The sequence below is a fragment of the Nuphar pumila genome, chromosome 17, assembly GCF_984573655.1.
Source record: "Nuphar pumila chromosome 17, dmNupPumi1.hap1.1, whole genome shotgun sequence".
In the NCBI taxonomy this organism is placed as follows: Eukaryota; Viridiplantae; Streptophyta; class Magnoliopsida; order Nymphaeales; family Nymphaeaceae; genus Nuphar; species Nuphar pumila.
Window position 1 is genome coordinate 27,385,385 of NC_143265.1, and position 21,089 is coordinate 27,406,473.

Genomic DNA, 21,089 nt, shown 5'->3' on the forward strand with positions numbered 1-21,089 from the left:
AACAATGGCTGACATGGATCATCCACCTCCACCCCCAGTTCTTTCACGCCCTCTGCGGGAATACTTCATTCCCACAGACTATGTTCAGGCATCCTGCATTCGGAGACCCGATGTAGGAGCGCCACATTATGAGATTAAGGCCAGCATTATTCAAATGCTTCCATCCTTTTATGGCCTTAGTCATGAGGATCCCTACAGACATTTAGATGAATTCCTCGAAATCTGTTCTACTGTTAAGATACAGAATTTCGATGATGATGCGTTAAGGTTGACTCTATTCCCCTTTTCATTGAAGGACAAAGCCAAGTATTGGCTAAAGTCCTTAGATTCTGTAGAAATAGAGTCCTGGGATCAGTTGCAACAGGAGTTTCTTCGGAAATACTTTCCCATTGGTCACACGAACCAATATCGTAGAGCCATCACTAGCTTTTCAGAGCTAGATGGTGAGTGCTTTCATGAGACCTGGGAGAGAATGAAGGATCTCCTCAGGAAATGTCCCCATCATCAGGTGCCAAAATGGCAACTGGTGCAGAGCTTTTATGATGGATTGTCTGACAAGAATCGTCAGATGATCGACTCTTCATGTGGAGGAACATTCATGCTGAAGAGCGAGGACGAAGCATGGAGACTATTTGATACATTGGCCGAGAATTCTCTCCACCATGCTTCGAGCTCTCATTCTGATAGAGCCACACCCAGCATTTAGAAGAAAGTTGGTGTTCTTGAAGTTGGTCCATCTACTGCACTACAGTGCAAGGTAGACATGATTGCTCAGAAGTTGGACCAGCTTCTTTCCGGACCATCCACTACACAGCAGGTGTGTACTCTTTGTGTCAGTCCGGCACACGAGATCACTGAGTGCCCTTCGGCAGCTCAGTACCCTGAATTTGTTCAAGAACAAGTTCAGGCAGCTCAGGGTTACGTCAGACCGCCGAATAACCCATTTTCATCGACATACAATCCGGGTTGGCGTAACCATCCCAATTTTTCATGGAAGAATCCACAGTCTTCCATGCAAATGCCTACATCCTCTCAGCCAGTTCGGCAGCCATCTTTTACTCAGTCATTTCAAAGACCGAACTATGCTCAGTCTTCTTCTTCTTCTGTTACTCCCCCGATTCAGCAGGAGTCTGCCCCGCAGACATCTTTTGAGGAGAGACTTCTCCAGGCATTCCAAGAGGTGAAAACCTCTAATCAGAACGCCTTCGAGAAGTGTAGCCAGATTTTGAGCTCGCATACGCAGTCCATTGCGAAGTTAGAGTCGCAAATGGGACAGTTAGCTGAGGCTATTAGTAGGAGACCCGAGGGTACATTGCCGAGTCAGGCTGTCATGAACCCGAAGGGTAAGGACCAGATGACTGGAGGCCTATTTCATACCGAGACACAGCAGCAGGCTAAATCAGTTATGGCCTTGAGGAGTGGACGTGAGTATCACGTCGAGAGCAGAGAGCGAGAGAGTAGAGAGAGGATACAGGAGCCAGAGACCATTGTTTCACCCACGTCGGCTCAATCATCATCCCCATCCCCATCATCACCTTCACCATCTTCATCATCTTCATCCTCAGAGAAGAAGAAGAAGGATAGGAGTGAGCCTTCTCACAAAGAGGAGGAACCAGCAGAGTATATTCCCCCACCACCCTATCCCAAAGCATTAGAGTCTCCTGGATATAGAGGGAAGCAAGGTGCGAAGATCCAGGACATGCTTGACATCTTCAAGCATGTGCAGATCAACCTACCTTTGCTAGATGCTATTCAGCAGGTGCCGACATATGCCAAATTCCTGAAGGAACTATGTACGCAGAAGCGTAAATCTAGAGAGCGAGTTCCTAACAGGGTCCATCTGACTGAGCAGGTGAGTTCAGTACTTCAGCATCAGACACCACCAAAGCTCAAGGACCCTGGAGCCCCTATCATTGCTTCTACTATAGGGAACATCCGGATAGAACGAGCATTGCTCGATCTTGGAGCAAGCGTGAACATTCTGCCCGGATATTTCTTTGATTCTTTCGGGCTAGGAGAGATGAGATCGACTCCAATTACACTGCAGCTGGCAGATCGTTCCGTCAAGGTACCGAGAGGTGTCTTGGAGGACGTGCTAGTTAAGGTGGATGACTTTTATTTTCCAGTCGATTTCATTATTCTTGATATGGAAGGAGTGGATAGCCAGCACCAGACTCCGATTATTTTAGGCAGACCATTCTTGGCGACTGCCAATGCGTGCATCAACTGTAGGACCGGAGCCATGGATCTCTCATTCGGCAATCGAAAGGTAAAGCTGAATATTTTCAATGCCGCAATGGGACCAGCAGAAGACATGGACTGCTTTCATGTAGACATTGCATAGGAGTTAGTGGAGGAGCAGCCCGAGTTGTACATTACTGAGGATTCTTTAGATTTGTATCATATAGAGAAGAATAGCTGTGTAGACAGTGTAGACGTGTCTAGAGTGTCGTCAGAGAGACCACCTTGGAGAGCGGTCAGGGAGCCTCTTCCACCACTTGCTGAGACCCCCGCCAAGTCTTCGATCGAGTCACTTCCGAAACTTGAGCTGAAACCCTTACCGGATTCACTCAAGTATGCATACCTCGGAGACGATGAGACTCTGCCTGTGATCATCTCATCCTTGTTCACTGAGGAGCAGGAACAGAGATTGCTGACTATTCTTCGAGAGCACAAGGCCGCGATTGGATGGGGAGTTGCTGATCTAAAGGGGATTGATCCTTCATTCTGCATGCATAGGATCCATTGTGATGAGGAAGTCAAGCCATTTAGGGATATGCAGAGAAGGCTAAATCCCAACATGAAGGAAGTGGTGAAGAAAGAGGTGGTGAAGTGGTTGGATGCCGGAATCATTTACCCTATTTCTGATAGCCAGTGGGTCAGTCCGATTCAAGTTGTGCCGAAGAAGTCAGGACTCACTGTGGTTGAGAATGAGAAGGGTGAGAGAATTCCGATGAGGACCACTACAGGATGGCGAGTCTGCATCGATTATAGGAAGCTGAATGTGGAAACTAGGAAAGATCATTTCCCATTGCCATTCATTGATCAGATCTTAGAGAGACTCGCAGGACAGAGCTACTACTGCTTTCTAGATGGATATTCTGGATATAATCAGGTAGCTGTCCATCCTGACGACCAGGAGAAGACCACATTTACATGTCCTTATGGCACCTTCGCGTTTAGACGTATGCCGTTCGGGCTCTGTAATGCCCCGACTACTTTTCAGAGGTGCATGCTTGCTATCTTTTCGGACATGATTGATGATGTGATGGAAGTTTTTATGGACGACTTTTCAGTGTATGGCTCTTCTTTTGAAGATTGCCTCCAAAAACTTGCTCGAGTACTGAGTAGGTGTGCGGAGACCAATCTTGTCCTGAGCTGGGAAAAGAGCCATTTTATGGTCCAGGAAGGGATTGTGCTAGGACACATTGTGTCCAAGCGTGGTATTGAGGTTGACAGAGCGAAGGTGGAATTCATTTCCCGTTTGACTCCACCCACCTCTGTGAGGCAGATTCGATCATTTTTAGGGCATGCAGGATTTTATAGGCGGTTCATAAAAGATTTCAGCAAAATCTCTCGACCGCTTTGCACGTTATTGGAGAAAGACCAGCCCTTTGTTTTCGGTGAGGATTGTATGAAGGCCTTTGAGATTCTCAAAGAGGCCTTGATTACTGCACCTATTTTGAGACCTCCAGATTGGACTCTCCCATTTGAGATTATGTGCGATGCATCGGATTACGCTATGGGGGCTATTTTAGGACAACGCATCGATAGGAAACCCTATGTGATCTACTATGCAAGTAGAACTTTGTCTGATGCCCAAATGAATTATACTACGACAGAGAAGGAACTACTTGCGGTAGTTTTCACATTGGATAAATTTAGGTCCTATTTACTCGGTTCGAAGGTGGTTGTCTATTCTGACCATTCTGCATTGAAATATTTGTTGAATAAGAAAGACACCAAACCGAGATTGATTTGTTGGGTCCTACTACTATAGGAGTTTGATCTCGAGATTCGAGATAAGAAGGGAAGCGAGAATGTAGTAGCAGACCATCTTTCCAGACTGATCGTGGAGACCACGCAGGATAAGAGACCGATCAGTGATTCTTTCCCCGACGAGCAGATCATGTCAGTCAGTACATCACAGTTACCCTGGTTTGCAGATATTGTGAACTATCTGGTTTCGAGGCAGATACCTGAGCATTGGAACAAGAATGAGCTTGAGAGATTCCTATCTCAGGTGAGGCACTATTATTGGGATGAACCGGAGTTGTTCAAATACTGTGCAGACCAGATCATTAGGAGATGTGTTCCGGAGGAGGAGTACCAGTCCATTCTGAATTTTTCCCATTCGTTAGCCTGTGGAGGGCATTTTAGTAGTAGGAAGATGGCTGCAAAGGTTTTGCAGTCAGGATTTTATTGGCCCACACTCCACAGGGACGCGCATGAGTTCTGTAGGCGATGCCTGCGATGTCAGCAGATTGGGAACATGTCCAAGAGGGACATGATGCCCTTGCTTCCGATTTTGATAGTCGAGATTTTTGATGTTTGGGGCATTGATTTCATGGGACCATTTCCGCCTTCATTCGGAAATTTATACATTCTGGTGGCGGTTGATTATGTGTCCAAGTGGGTCGAGGCTGTGGCAACCAAGACCAATGATCATAGAGTAGTGCTTAAGTTCATTAAGCACAACATTTTCAGTCGTTTTGGGGTGCCACGTGCGATGATTAGCGATGGTGGCAAGCATTTTAGGAATATACAGATAGCTTCTCTGTTGAGAAGATATTCTGTCAATCATAGATTCACCACTCCATATCATCCGCAGACTAGTGGACAGGTTGAAGTGTCCAATAGGGAGATTAAGCGAATTTTAGAAAAGACAGTTCGTCCGAACCGCAAGGATTGGTCCCAGCGCTTAGATGATGCACTTTGGGCATATAGAACTGCATTTAAGACTCCCATTGGCATGTCCCCGTATCGCCTTGTATTCGGGAAAGCATGCCATCTTCCTGTCGAGCTAGAGCATAGAGCGTATTGGGCTATCAAGAAATTGAATTTTGACCTCACCCAGGCTGGCAAAGAGAGAGCACTGCAGCTCTCAGAATTAGAAGAACTCAGGAATGATGCATATGAGAATGCCAAATTATACAAAGCTCGCACAAAAGCATTTCATGATAAGCATATTGTCAGAAAAGTGTTTGAGCCAGATCAGAAAGTGTGGCTATACAATTCTCGTTTACATTTATTTCCAGGGAAGTTAAGATCGAGATGGACAGGTCCGTACATTGTGAAAGAAGTATTTCCCCATGGAGCAGTGACACTATTCGATCCTATGACCCAAGGTACATTCAAGGTAAATGGGCAAAGACTGAAGCCATTCATTTCAGATGCCTTGCAAGATGGTGAGTGTGAGATAGTGCATCTCACGAAGGCATGAGGGTTCAACCAGAGGGATGTATCATATGTACATTATTTCTTTTTCATTTCAGAGTTTTTATTTATTTAATATTTCATTTCACATGTGCTAATTTGTGTTTTGATGTATGCAGGATGAACTTAACAATTAGTGTATCAATTACCAGGTACAGAGAAGAGCTTTCAAAGAATTCAAGGATCAGATGAAAATCAACTTCAGAAGCTCAAAGCAAATCAGGTTGTATCTATCCTTTCTCCCATATTTTTGTTAGTGTCTTTTAGTGTGCATTTGCATTACATGTTTATTCATTTTGTATGCCACTAGGGACAGTGTCATTCAAGCATGGGGGGGTGGTTTAGATGCATGCACACAAAAATACACAAAAAATTTTTATGACTGGTAATCAAAGTAGGCATTTGAGAACAAAGTGTAGCATATATGATTGTTTTTGGCATAAACTAACGGTTTATAAATTTTTAAGCCCCATAAAAAATTTTATTTTCTGAACTGAGTCAAATAGAGTAGTTATTCGTGAGAAAATTCAAAGAAAAGATAGTATTTGACTGTTCGAAAATTTTGAATCACTTTAGTATAAGTATGCACAGTATGTTTTCTGAAAGAAATAAGCAATGGAAAGATGTGTTTGAAAAATGAGTTTAAAAGAATAGAGCTACGTTTAGTTGTTGATGTCTTCGTGAATCCTAGTAGTAGAACTCAGACACGAGATGAAGTGTTTGAGTATCTTAACGAAAAGGATAACGAAGGAGATCATCTTCTTGTCTAAATCGATATCTGTGGCCTTTGTAGTTCGAGTAAGTAGAATCTGAAGGGTGTTTTACACCTGGTGCCCCAAAGCCAACTGGTTTGGGAATCACTGGTTTGAAAGCTTGTTACATGGACTGCATAGAAAGCTTAAGAGATAGAGACATTGCACATGACGAGAGGAAGACTATACGTAAACTATTAGAATAGAAGGTTTAGTGACTCGAGCAATTAAGTCTGAGGGATACTCTGTATCTAGTGCCCTAAGGTCGGCCGACTTGGGAGTCACTGACCCAAAGCTCGCTACACGGGTCACGAAAACTGACTATTCGAAATAGTGCTCATATGAGAAGAATGAGCAAGAGATCAAAAGTTGAAAAAAGAGTGAAAATGAAAGAAAAGGATGTGCTGAATGAGAAATTTTTCATTGCTTAGGCATAAATGTGTATTACTGTGCAGAAAATATACAAGTGAGAATAAATGAGTAAAACATGAGAATACTTGACTTTCAGAGAAAAATCATGAACTAGCTACAATATTAGAAAAGTGAAGGAAAAGAATTTTTACTGTGGTGGCATGAGATTTTTAAACTTGTTTTGAGAATGTCAATTACATGAAATATGTATTACAACTGTATTCTTAAAAGCCTAATATTTTTGAAAGATCATCCTCGCATTTCATTGATGTTTGTGGGTAGCATCGCTGCAAACCCTCACGAGACCTTACTCGTCCACTAGTGTAAACTAGGGGTTTAAAGGGCTTGTTGCATACGCTAAATGCAACCGTGATTCCTACGAAAGTGAGTTAGTATTATGTATTCATGCTTAGCATTTCTTGTCTTCAGTGCATATCATGATTAGGGTTTGTTAAGGGACTAACAAACATTCAAGCATGGGGGTATTTGATGATGCATGAAATGCACATCATGTAAACAAGTTTTTCATGCATTTTGTATCAAGTTTAAGGTTTTAAACCCATGTTTAGATGTGTTTTGATAGTAAGGGGCTATGGTTCGAATTTCAGAAAAATCAGAGTTAAAATGAGAGAGTTATTGCTATTTCAGTGTTTGGGCACGAATTTCGAGGTGAATCGGATCCATATCCGACCCAATTAGGTTAATTGGACCTTGGATCAACTCTTTAAAAGTCCAAAACCCAACCCACACGCCTATCCAGATCCATTTCAAAAAGTTTTTCTGAAAACCCCCAAAAAGAGGCGCCTAGAAAATAATTTTTTTTATAACATTGTTTTTGCAAATTCCAAAAAGTATAAATATACTTTTTAGAGAAGCCCTAGGCGTCTTTGGCTGTGTTTGGACGCCCCCTACAGTGACTCTACAGCAGCAGCTCCTTCCTCTCCATCACCCCCACGTGTTGGCCATTGAAGATCGACCTATGCTTGATTTTCAAGCATATTTTCGAGCTTCCTTTTGTTTCTTTTCATTTCTTTCTTGTTCCTTGCTGTCTTTTCACCATTTTTCTGTACTTTTTCAGGTGTAGCAGAGGTGGAGACCATTAACCTTGTCGGGAGTGCGCAACACACCACCAAGGTGAGCCGACCCTACCTCCATCCGGCTTTCTACACCCTCTGATCGAGAATCGGCCCACACTCCATCGTCGGTGGATCTCCAACGTGTAGCAGCTGCAATAGGTGCCGTTTTTTGTGAAGTACAGCATCCTCGAACTGTATAGGACGTCCATCTCCAGACACGGTCCGCTCTTCTTCATCCCCCCGGTCGTCGGATCTTCCAAAAGGTAGGTCTTCTTCTTTCTTCTCTTCTAGATAAAGCCGATTTGTGTGCGGATTTTGTTTTGTTATTTTCTGTGTGTTTCTTAGTTTTCTTTTTGTTTCAACCTTAGAGTAATATTCGTGCATAGACCAGCACGTTAGATTAGGTTTACTTGGTTGTTTGATTCATTGAAATCGAATTTCTTGATTTTTTTTTCATTCTTTTCATCAAAAAAATTGGCTAGATCTTCATCTAGTCGATTCGTTAAATTTCTCATAGGCGTTCTTGGGGCTGTTTGACAGAAAATCCAATAAAAAAGTGTTCATTTTGATTTATCTTATTCGGTTTTTGTGGGTGAGTTGTATTTGGGTTTAATTAAAAAGCAAAATCCAAAAATCGGCTAGACTTATTCTAGCCGATTCTTGATTTTCACAAAAAAAAAATATCTTTTTGTTTTGGTATTTTTGTTTCGTCCAGCATGTGTATTGTGTTGTTTTGCTGAACATCTCATTAGAAAATTTCATTTTAGTTCATTTTATTCGTGGGATTGTTCTTGTGTATTGTGTTGATTTTATTTTTGAAAAAGAAAAAAAAAAGAAATCGGCTAGGATTATTCTAGCCGAGCTTTGTGTTTTTGTTAAATGTATGTGTTGATGTGGGTAAATGGTGTGGTTGCTGTATTTTTTTATGTTAACAGTAGCATAAATTTGTGTTAGTCTTTTCATTGTTTTAGGATTTGTCTTAATACTTGTTTTAATCATTTTTTCGTTTTTATGTTTTGAGTTTATTGTTGAAAATTATAAAAATCAAGGTTTCTTTTGTTTTTCATGTTTTTAATTCCAGTATAGTGCTGCTCTTGTTAGCTTTTGTGTAATTAGGAGTCATTTTTAGTATTTTCTAACTTAGTTTTATCAAAATAGTAGTTACTTAGTTTTATTGCTTTTCGTAGTTTATAATTTTATTTTTTTATTTTCGTATAGTTCTTCTTCTTCCCCAAGGTGGGGCGGCAGCCATTAGAGCTCTCCTTGAGCTCTTGGTTGAATTTTTTAGTAAGTTTTAATGGAGTTAGGTAGGTGTAATTAAGTTGTCTAGGTTCAATGTATTAGGGCTTAGTGTCTTAGCCGTTTTTAGGGGTTATTTAAGTTAAGTTTTGGGAATTAGGTTAGCATTAACTCCTAGGAAATCGTTTTTTCATATAGTTCCTTTTATTCCCTAGGTAAATTTAATTCTTTTATTTAGAAAGTAGGATTTTTAGAAGTTGGCAATTTTTGAGAAGGGAGATAATTAAAGTAATTGAAACTTGGAAATCTTTTGGAAATAGGAGGTTCATCAAAAATCGTGTGAGGCATTTAATGGAGATTTGAATTTAGCATGTGCATTAAAGAAGGAGTTACTCTTCCATTTTGGAAAGTGTTTTGAATTTACATAAAAATTCTAATTTAGGATCCACGATTTTCATAAAGAATTAAAGGCATTCAATTCCATCTTGAAAAGCAAAAATCGTGGATTTCTATATTAGACCTTTCCATTTTCCAAAAGGAGCTTTAAAAGCAATTAAGGAGTGTAACCCCCTCTCTAAATGGGGCGATTTTTGAGAATCCAAAGCATTTCAAAGTTTGAAATTTGGTAATTATTATATTCCTTTTCCAACCCTCTCCATTAAAATCGTTAACCTTGAATTAATTTTAGGAATTAATAGGTTACTACTTTAGTCTAGACCTAACCTAGTCAAACCGAACCTAGGTCGAGTCAAACCCTAGTCTACATCCCATTCGAGTCTAGTCAAACCCTAAGTTGGGTCCAACTTAGTTGAGCCTAAGTTAACTCGAACCTAGTTGACTAAGTCAAACCTAAACCAAGTTCAAACCCTAGCCTAGCCTAAGTCCAAGTCAAGACCAATCCGAGATCGAGTCAACCTTAGCCAAACCCAACCCAACCTTAGCTAAGGTCAAACCGAGCCTACCTAATCCAATCCGAGTTCAACCAAGACCCAAACCCTAGTCTAAACCTAGTGGGTCAACCGAGTTTACCTTATCCTATTCGAACCTAGTTGATCAAGTCAAACCCGAGACCAAACCTAGCCGAGCCCAAACCTAAACCGAGTTGAGTCAAACCTAACTCGAGCCTACCCAAGTTAACCCCCCTTAGCTAAGCCTAAACCGAGTCCATTGGAATCAACCGACCTTAGTCTTAGTCGAACACGTGTCCCATTAGCCCATTTTAGTCCCCTAAGTTTTTTATTTACTTATAGCGATTTTAGATTAGCTAATGTAGTTATCTCTTTAATTGTTTAGCCAAAATTTCTAATTGTCGATTTGATTGGTGTTTGTTAGTTTACCGTTTGTTGATTAGTTAGTTAGTATAGTTAGTTGATAGAGCATATATCATTTAGTCATATATTTAACTATATTATTTAGTGTATTGATTGTAATTGCATTAGTATTTCATTTAGTGCATAGTCATAACATGCATATCATATTCCGTGTAGAGTTCATTTAGCTTCATTATAGTTATCATCTGCATATAATCAGTTATATAGGATTAATTAAGTTTGCATTTCATGTAGATTACATTCTTAGAGAGTAAAATAGTTCAAATAGTGAATAGTGCACTCAAATCAAAACCAGATTTTTGCCCTGTCGCACCAGCCTTATTTTCTGTACAAAAACTCTGTGTTTTACAAAAAAATTTATTCTATTCACTTGCTAGACGTGTTGTTTGACTGCAGACCAAATTTCAGCTCATTCGGAGTTGATTTGGTCTGATTTTTAAGCATTTTGTGAAAACCGCTTTTTCTGGATTTTAAATTACAGGACTGGCGATATCCTGATTTTTCCCAGATTTGAAACGCTTATATCTGAAGTTCCAGATACTTTTTTCAATTCTGTAAAAACTGTCGTTTTTTTCAATCTGTCAGTTGCAGAACAGAACAAATTTCGGGAAAATCGGACCTCGTTTGCCCTGTCAAACAGTGGTTTTCCGATAACCTGTCAGAATGCTATTTTACACTAGTTAGGGGCATTTTCGTAATTTTCTTAGTTTCGGCCTTTTAGATTTATTTTTAGTAGTTTCTGCATTTTAGGAGTTACATCATCATCATACAGCATTAGTAGAGTTAAATTGGTTAATTTTAGCTTTAATTTAGTATTTTATTTAATTTTTGCTTGATAAATAGTATTTGTTTTACAATTTTCGTAAAATTAGAAATAGTTTTAGTTATTGTTTTCATTATTAGAATAGAAAACTAACTTTGTATTTTTCTGCATTTTTAGGTTGAAAAACATATTTAGTGTCCAGGGGTATTGTCCAAGTGAGAAGATTCTTTAAGTGGTGAAAAGACGGAAATACCCTTGGCGTGGAGCAGAAGACTGATTGCTTGTTTACTTTTCTTTTAGTGTTTAATTGCAGTTGTATTAACTTTGTAATTGTAGGTTGACATTTGGCATTAATAAATTGAATTTTATAGAAATATTGTGTTTAATTCCTGTTCCCTGTGGATTCGACCCGTACTTACCACTTGGTGGAAAGTCGGTTTTTAAAATTTTTGGTTGACGATTTTCCAAAGCTTTATTGAAAATAATTGTTTTAAAAAGAGCATCTCAAAATATCAACCAAACTCTGCCATAGCTCCTGATAGTAGTCTGGCTTCGATGTATTGCTGCCTCTGGGAGAACTGCCGAACACAACGCTCCGGTTGGTAGTATGTGCAGAAGAATGGTCCCAACAACTTGAACCGCTTGCCATAAGCGTATGTATATCTGGGAGGAGACAGTTGTCGATCAAAATAGTCCCAGACAATGTCATCTTCTTGAATGTTGTCAATCATGGATCGATATTGTGCCACTGGAAGGAGTTCTTGGCCATTATATCTGAAAGAGCTTGCTCGGGCTGGAAAGTGTTGGAAGAACCAGGATTGAAGTGCGTAGATGCAACCTTTAACTAAGATAGATTCTTCGAGTGAGAAACGGGTTAGACCACGATATAGGAAAGCAAGCGCTACCATGGCTATCGAGAGGCGATTGGTCTGCCGACTTCCCCATCTTCTCATAAGCTGGATTATTCTGATGTCCATGTAGTTTTGTCCATCTGGAAAGAGGGATAATCCTATAGTGCACAGAACCATTGCATTCTGAATCCTTTCTTTAGTTGTCCTTGATAGTGAGCTGACTTCAACGAAGGTTCCGTACTGGCGGTACAACTCGAGCTAGTTAACATATTCATTTCCATCCAACTGGATTAGGGGCCAGGATCGGCGGCCTGTCATACGAGCTAATGAATCTTGGGGGTCCAAACCCTTGACATTGATAAGGAATTGATGTTCTAATGGATTTTCTGGTTGACCGGCTGGTTCTGGTAATCCCATGATTTCTGAAAATTCATCCATTAAAACGGTCATTTCTCCCCATGGGAACCAGAATGTACATGTCTGTGAATTCCATCGTTCTGCCATTGCATGGATCAGGTTGCCATTGATGGTCTGCTTTCCAACTGCTTACGCCAATTCTAATCCACACTCGCTTAAATGGTCCGCGAACATTCGGGAAAAGCTTTTGAGCCAAGAATAGTACCACCGGGGAATGAAAGTTCCGGTGCTAAGGGCTCGATGTCCAGGACGACCTTGTCGCACCTCGTAGGAGATGTGACCTTCAGGAAAGATAGGATCGACTTGACTAGATGCCATCGCACTGAAAACAAAGAAAGACTTAGAATGAGACTTAGGAAAATGTGGGAAATTTTGAAAAAATTTGCAGGCAGGATATAAAATGCAGCTGGAAATTCGAGATCCAGTAGAAAGGTAGAATGAAAAAACCACCTGGAGTTTTGAAAGAAATAGGATATTTTGAAAATCATCCAGGGTTTGAGAAAATAAAGGAAAAGGATGAGAATATGGGTATTTGAAAATAGTTTTGGTGAAAATATGAAGGAAATAAAGGTAGCATACAAACAATCACATCCTGCACAAACATTTATGCACATACAGTATTCCCTAAAAGGCTCACTCTAGATGCATCATTTTAAAAACAGTTGTAGGATCCTAATCCTAACTCTGGGTTCAGATCATCTTTGTCCAATCCAGTTATGCCAATATACCCAAATCGAAATTCGAGGTACGTGGCATATAATTTCAACTTTGGTTCTAAGGTAAGGTTTTCCAACATCCTTGAGCACCTACCGATATACTTTGGACTGTGGCCCGCGGTACATGGTAGGGGGGCATTAACCCAAATAATTGGCCTAGTTGTGAGGCTCTGTCCCGAACTAGGATTTTGGAAGAGAGCCCAGCAACGTGAAGACCGGATAATGATAGGTAATTGAGGTTTGAAAAAAATGATCACATGCAAGAAATAGATGGCTCTAAAACCTAAAGAGATAGACTTTTGAAAATCTTTAGAGAAGCATACATTGTTTGCATTCATATCCTAAATTGAGGAGGGTTGTATTTAGACCTAAGTCTATGTGAGCATGAAAATTTCTCCTCAATCTGGTCCTACCAAACCATGCCTAAGCTATATGCAGTCAATGTCAGCTAGGTCAGAATCTAGGCTCCTAGGTTCGCATGATATCAAAAGTAAAGGAGTTGACATTTTGTGAACATAATTTTGATAATTGAACTAAGTCAAGCATAATTTTAATCAGACAAGGACAGGTCCCATTTCGATCGCCAAACCTGTTATCGTCGCAAAATTTTTCCCGTCTTCCCTTCCTTTCGGAAGAGAGAGGAAATGCTTTCGCGAGTCAAACTTGACCGGATTTTGGAAATTATTTTGAAATACTTGCCTCCGTTTTGAAAATTGCAGGAAAATCCATGGGATGGGGCTCGACCTGTCGGTACGCGGTTTGACCGTTCCTGCCACCTTTAACAGGGGTAATCGAACCAAGGACCAAAATTGTGCTTGACTTAGTGAAATTATCAAAATTGTGTTTCATCCTAAATGCACAGAGAATTCAAGCATGTGCTATGAGATTTTGTAAAATATAAGTTGAAAAAACATGATGTGTGCTTGGAAAATATTTGGAGTTGCAAGATATTTCTCAAGGAAAGTCAATTTCTCAGGAAACTCAGATGAAAGGGGTTTTGAAATCACGAGAAAGCTCATAAAGATGTGAGAAAATCATGAATGGATGAAAATCTTGAGAAAATGGAAAGAATTCTTGAAAAAAGGGTAAACATTTGAAGGGAAAATGCTTGTCAGGAAAAGCTTCAAGTTTTCTTTGGAGAGGGAGAATTGAACTCAAGAAACTGAAATCCTTAGCCTTGAAACACTTGGAAATCGATTTTGATCTTTGAGAAAGGTGAGAGACTTCTTTTGAAAATCTTGAGAAAATAACTTTTTCCATGGAAAACTGTGGAAAAACTTGACTTGGGAAGACCAATTTTGAGAAATTCTCAGAGTTTCTTGAGAAATCGATTTTCTTGAGAATGAAGTTTTCTTGAGAAAATCATGAGAAAACCAATGATTTCATGATGCAAATGATATGAGTGAATGAATGCACTTTAAAAGATTTTCTAAGAAATTTGTTGGAAAAATGTGTATTAAGTCAAAATAAATCATTCACATATTCTGACTGTGGCCATGAATATGTTCAGAGTTTATTTGATTTAATTCACAATATTTTGCAAAATTGAAAATATGACGTGCATCTTAAGATAGCCTAAGAGTGTAGGCTCAATGTGACTGGTAGAAAGATGATGAATCTGGGTCTCGTCCATATTCCGACTAAGGCCGTAAATATGGATTTCACCGAGTTCATCAACTCTCTAAGAGTTGGTGCACGTGTCATTCGTGTACATCCATAGTGAATTTTGAAAATTGAGATATATGCATCACAGAATCAGAGTATTGCTGAAATCAAACTATATGAGATGCAGCCTAATCTAAGCAGTAAAAGTAACTATTATTCCAAGTTTGATTATTACATCTCTGACATAAGTCAAAATAAATGAAATAAAAAAAATACAATGTAAAAGAATCAGTATCCTCCAGATCTTCCTGCAAAATGAGAATTAGTACAAGTTCTGGATATACAAGATACACAAGGAAATGGGCATATATATAACATGTACAACGAAGATATATATATATATATATATATATATATATATATATATATATATATAATGCTAAAATTTGTGTTAAATGACATATAACAATGGAGGTGTATTTATATGAGAAAATAGTTACATGAATGCTCATATATGGAAATAAATGCACATGAAGGTGTCCATATGTAAATATAAATATATATATATATATATATATAGATATATACATATATTTATATACATATATATATATATACATGTATATGTATATATATATGCAGATATACATAGATATATAGATATATATATATAGATATATATACATATAATGAAAAAATACGCATATTAATTGAAATTCCAGATACAATGGGTAAAATCAGAAAATACAGGGTATATATAGTTTCTGTAGGTGATTTCACAAACCGTAATTCCCAAATTATAATATAATTTTCAGTAAAATTGGGTATGGAGCTTCCCTATATAACAACAAAGCATGCCAAAGATGATGTAGAGATCATGAATGGATATGGATATATCCATTCATGAATATAGCCGATTATCAAGACTGCATACCTGCATAAAAGAGAGTGGCTAAATGCATGATATACAAAATGTGCATGACATATGATGCAAAAGTATCATGGAATGATTTCAAGGGTGTAGGGAAAGTGATGTGGAAAGTGTAGCGGGGATAAAAGAAATGTGCAAGTGATGTTACAAATGTAAATATAGGTGCATGAGATGATTACTTGTCAATACATACATGAATGACATGTTAATATACAGCTAGTAGCTTTGAACAAAGGTGCAGAGGTAAGGGTACCCCGAATTTTGTAGAAAAAGATATATTGTCATAAGCTGGCATAACAAGAAAAAAAATGCTGAATTAAAATGGGCATAGGATATGACTGTTACTATGCTAAATGAAGATATTAATTGCTACAACAGGCACAAGGAAATCGGTGGAGTCAGTCTTGAACACATGCCATAACAATGCTCATGAAGTGACAATATACAAAAATTTACAACATGCTGCCCTTGCTATGGGTTTTGTAAATGTAGGAAAACGATTAAATGAAATCTGACATTACTCTTGCTGCTATTTACAAATACACAGGCTCAGGTGTTGTATGTGTTGATATACAACACTTGCATTATGAGACTCAATCTCACCAAAAAAAATAACAGAATTTCATAATGGCGCAGATATGGATTATCACTGTCACAACAAAGGTTTTTGCAAAACCCCGCATAAGCCCAGATCTGAATGCGCACAGCATATTACGTACCTTCTCCCATTCCTCATATTCCCAACTTGTTGCATATCCATACTTATTACGCCCACTCATTGCTTATTAGCCTAATCACCATGTGAGCCACTATACTAGTTACCATAACTCAGACTTAGCATTTCAATCAAGATCTATGGCTAACAATGCTAGTATGAGCAACTGCAACTAGAAGAAAGACAACTCAAATGTAGGTGAACCCGTGCATAAATGATGAAACCATTGGATGTTATAGAGTACATAAATGATGATAGAATATCACTCAGGTGAGCCATTGGTTACAGATCCTTCCCTGCAAACTGACTTATGCCTTGTCTCTAATGGTAGGCAGATCCAAGCAAGATACAAAAGTGACCGGATTTCAATCTAAACATCATCACGCTTAGCTGATTTTATTGTTTCATCATCAGCAAATATATCCTTCTACTTATACCAACAGTATTATGATGCTACATAACTTTCCTGATAAATTCGTAACTAATGAAGTAAGAACCTTATTAATAAGTAATATGAAGCTGGAAAATGCAGAAATACACAAAATTGTGGGATGATAAAACATACTAAAACAAGATGCAACATGGAATGGGATGTTGACAGAATGGAAGGGGATAATAAATCAAAATGTAGTGTCTTTATTCATGACTATTGGATCTCGTTTTACTCCCACAATACGATATGCAAAAATTTTTGTCAAAACCATGCGAACATAGGGAACCCAATGACGGGCATAAAAATTGGACTTAATACTAAGTAAAACCCATAAGGAGATAAAGACATATATATGAAAATAAATAGGCTATCGTCAATGATACATGAATTTGCATTCACTGCATTGACGGAAGACTGAAGCATAAAAGAAAAAAATGGGATTTATGGTAAACTGATTTTCTTAAACCTTGATATGATCAATGATACATAATGTGGGATAACCTGGACACACACGTGAAATCAATGAGTTGAAATGAAAACTTTGTTCCTTAATATTTATGATACTGAAATAAATCCGATGAAATCTTAGGGGAAAACAATAATTTGATTGATGCACGACGTTCAAATGAATCGACAACACCATTGCGAGGTGTTATCGGTTCTCGGTATATTTAAGCAAAAGGGGATGCAAACCACATCATCTACTGCAATGGATCTGCGATATATGTGATGGAGCATGATGCATAAATCACAGAAGTTGTAAATGTAAGACGATTTCTCACCTAGTTACTCGAGTTGGACGCCTCCTGGATGCTAATCCTTGAAAACGCCTGGCTTGAACACAAGAAACTCGATGTTTAAGGTAGATTGCAAGAAGGTAGTGTACTTCCTTGAAGCTTTACAGGTCTGATCGGTCTGCCTAGAAGATTCGATTGAGGAAGGATGATAACAGGGCTTGTGAGGGGGATGAAAAAAAAAAGGGGGACTGGAGTGCTGGAGGAGAAAAAAGCCTTCTTCTGGTTGCTATTGTTGCAACGGTGTTCTGCAATTGATCCAAGAGGGGAAGGAGGCGAAAGGGGGAGTGAAGAGAGCTCAGAGAGAAAGAGGCGCGCAGAGTTGGGATCTCCTCTGCAAAATCCTGGAATTCCCTTCTCTGTCAGTTGGAAGAGAATAGGGCAGAAGTCGTGAGAGGAAGGTCTGAGAGATGGGGGAAGCCGACGCTAAAAAAAATCATCCCTTCCGGCCCCAGCGTGGTTCCCCTTTTAAAGATTTTCATAAAGTTTTACCGAAAAATCAGTTGTTTTTAAAATCTTTTGAACTGACTTTTAAAAGCATTTGAAATCTCAAAACAACTTTTTGAAAGGTCGTCAATCTTTGAAGGAAAAGGGGGTGGCTGGCTCATTTTGAAGAAAATTCTCAGTTCGCTTTACCTAAAACTTAGATAAAGTGAAAAACTCGGGTAGGGTTTCACGATGGCGCCCTTTGGGGGGCTGAAAAGTAATAACTAAAAAGAAAATGAAAAAAAAACGAATTTTTTTTTTTTTTTTTCTTTTTCTTTTTCTTTTTCTTTTTCTTTTTCTTTTTCTTTTTCTTTTTCTTTTTCTCTCTTTTTTTTTAAGGTGGTGCCACCTCAACTGAATTTGAAAGATTTTTTAAGTATATAAAAAAAAATTGTTTTTCTTGGCAAAGAGTCTTAGTGGGGTGCCACCTACGTGGGCCCACTAATTATTTTATTGAAAATTAAATGAAAGAGTTTTATAAATCTGTGCCACTTCCGGATGGGCACTGTGAAAATAAGAGAAATATTTGAAAATTTGAGTGTGACACCACCTGGAGGCGGGTCCCACGTCACTTATTTGAAATAAAAGCCAAGTAAACTCCTTTTTTTTGGAATTTTCATAATAGTAGGCTAGTTTTGGAAAACACGAAGCAAAATTTGGCTTGATTTCAAAACTTAGAAGAAACTGGTCCTTTGGGGCAAAATTTTGAAAGATGTAGGGAAATTTGGAGCCTTTTTATAAAAGTTTGAAATAATATCTTATGAATTTTGAAATTGTGTCCCCCTCTTTTCAACTGACGAAATTTTGAAAATCAACGTCCAAAACTATCCAGATCGTTTTCTTGAGAAGACTTTTGTAATTCGGGGTCCTAGGGGTAAAATGGGAAGAATTGGTAATTTTTGAAGACCCAGGGTTTTGAAAATCAATTTTGAAAAGTTTAGAAATCAAACCTGGGTTGACAATTTTGAAAATCAGGAGTTCTGGATCTCAAAATGACATGTTGTGCAGTGAAATGATATGAAATGCTCATGCGATGTTATGCAAAGACATGTCCTACAAAATTGCCACTTTGAATTTGAATTTGAAAGTTCTGACTTCTGGTTAAGCATGAGATTTTGAAAGTTTGCAGTTTGAAGATGTCTCTGAGTTTAAATAGAGAAGTTTTGAGACTCGAGAATGGAATTTAGGACTTTCTGCAAGGTTCAATCTTGGAAAATGACCATTTTGCCCTTCATTGGTTCTGGAGAACCGAAATGTGATGATTGATGAATATATCAGGAAGGTGGGTGAAAATTTGGGGTGTTTACAGATGACTGTCTTGGCATATTGCCTAGCTATCCTCTGATGATAGGATTGAGCGTGCGCAGCCACCTTGAGTCTTCTCTCATCGAGTAGATCAAGTTGTACCAACCTCTATTGCTGATATTAATCGAGTGGTAACTCTAGTAAAGATACAAATTTAAGAGCAGACTTCTGAACATGAAGAGGTAGTACCACCTCGGTTCCATAAACAAGCTCTGAAGGAGTTGCATTAGTTGGGGTCTGAATGGTGGTTTGATATGACTAGAGTGCATCATGGATTTTCTCGTGCCAATCACGACCCATCTCAACGGTTCTTTCTAAGATGTGAATTACAATTTTATTGGTTGCTTCCGCCTAACCATTCCCTTAAGGATAGTGGGGAGCTAAGAAATGATGATAAATTCTAAAATTTTGAACAAAAGGTCTTCATTCTCTCATTCTTGAAATGAGTACCATTGTCTGAAACAATGTCGTGTGGTATACCAAAACGACAAAAGATATTCTTGTGGATGAACGAAACCACATGTCAGCCTTCCACTGTGCGTAAAGTAACAACTTTAACCCATTTGGTGAAATACTATGTTGTGGCAAGAAAATATTTATAGCCATTGGAAGCAGAAGGAGTAATTGGCTCCAACATATCGAAAGCCCACATAGAAAATGGCCATGGAGACACAACTGATTGCAAATATGTGGTTGGCGCATGAATGAAAGGTGCGTGCATCTGACATTGAACACACTTCTTCACGAAACGATAGCAGTCTTGTTGCATGGTTTTCCAAAAATATCCTACCTGAATGATTTGCTTAACAAGAGTTTGATAACCAACGTGGCCACCACAAATACCTTCGTGCGCTTCTCGGATGACTTCCTTGGCTTCTTCCTTGTCCAAGCATCTGGAATACTTGGCATTGAACCCGCGCTGATAAAGAACATTGACAAGAATAAAATATTAGACAGACATGCGTTGAATCGCTTTCTGCTCCCTCTTTGACAATTTTGGTGGAAGCTCACCAGTTTCGATAAAATTTTTGATATCGTTGTACCAAGGCTTCTTGTTTTGCTCGGCCTGGTTAATTTGCATAATGGGAATGAAGGCTGGTTGATCAAGTCTACCAATTTCAAAAGAGAGACATGATTTGCCATTTCTGAAGGACATAATGGAGCCTAGGTTGGCTAAGCTATCAGCTATTTGATTGAATTCTCTTTTGACATAAAAAGACTGAAATTCATTGAAGTTGTCTATGAGAGCTAGCATAATCTTTCGATAAGGAAGTAGTTTCTGATCTTTTACTTGTCATTCAGCTTTGACCTGGCTGATGACGAGCAGTGAGTCACTGAAAGCATGCGCTCTCTTGACATTAAAATCTTGCAGAATTCTCAGACCCTGTATTAAAGCTTTATACTCGGCCATGTTATGAGTGCATTAAAAATCAAGTTTGAGGGAGAAAGGGATCATCTCCTTCTCAGACGTTATTAATAGGATCCTAATCCCTATACCAGCCATATTCTTAGAACCATCGAAGAATAAACTCCAAACTGGAGACTGTTGAATGTTATGGATACGCTCATCAGGGAAATCATCCTCGGCCTTTACCTCTTCTGCCAAAGGAAAATCGGCTGGCTGGTCGGTGATAGCCTGGCCTTTGATTGACTTCTGAGAGACATACTCTAAGTTATATTGCATTATCAAAACTTTCCACTTGGCGATCCATCCACTGAGAAACGATTGTTCAAGAATATACTTGAGAGGATTAAGCTTTGACAAAATCTTGACTTTTGATGCTAATAAGTAATGTCTTAATTTCTGATACATCCAGACCAGTGCTTG

The 21,089-nt window shown here is 38.8% G+C and overlaps 1 non-coding gene across 1 annotated transcript; it reads right to left on the minus strand.

Moving 5' to 3' along the window:
• Positions 1-407: 407 nt before the first annotated feature.
• Positions 408-510, minus strand: LOC149811822 (small nucleolar RNA R71). Its single transcript, XR_016428683.1, has one exon. It is a non-coding gene; the product is annotated as a small nucleolar RNA R71 (small nucleolar RNA).
• Between the last annotated feature and the right edge of the window lie 20,579 nt (positions 511-21,089).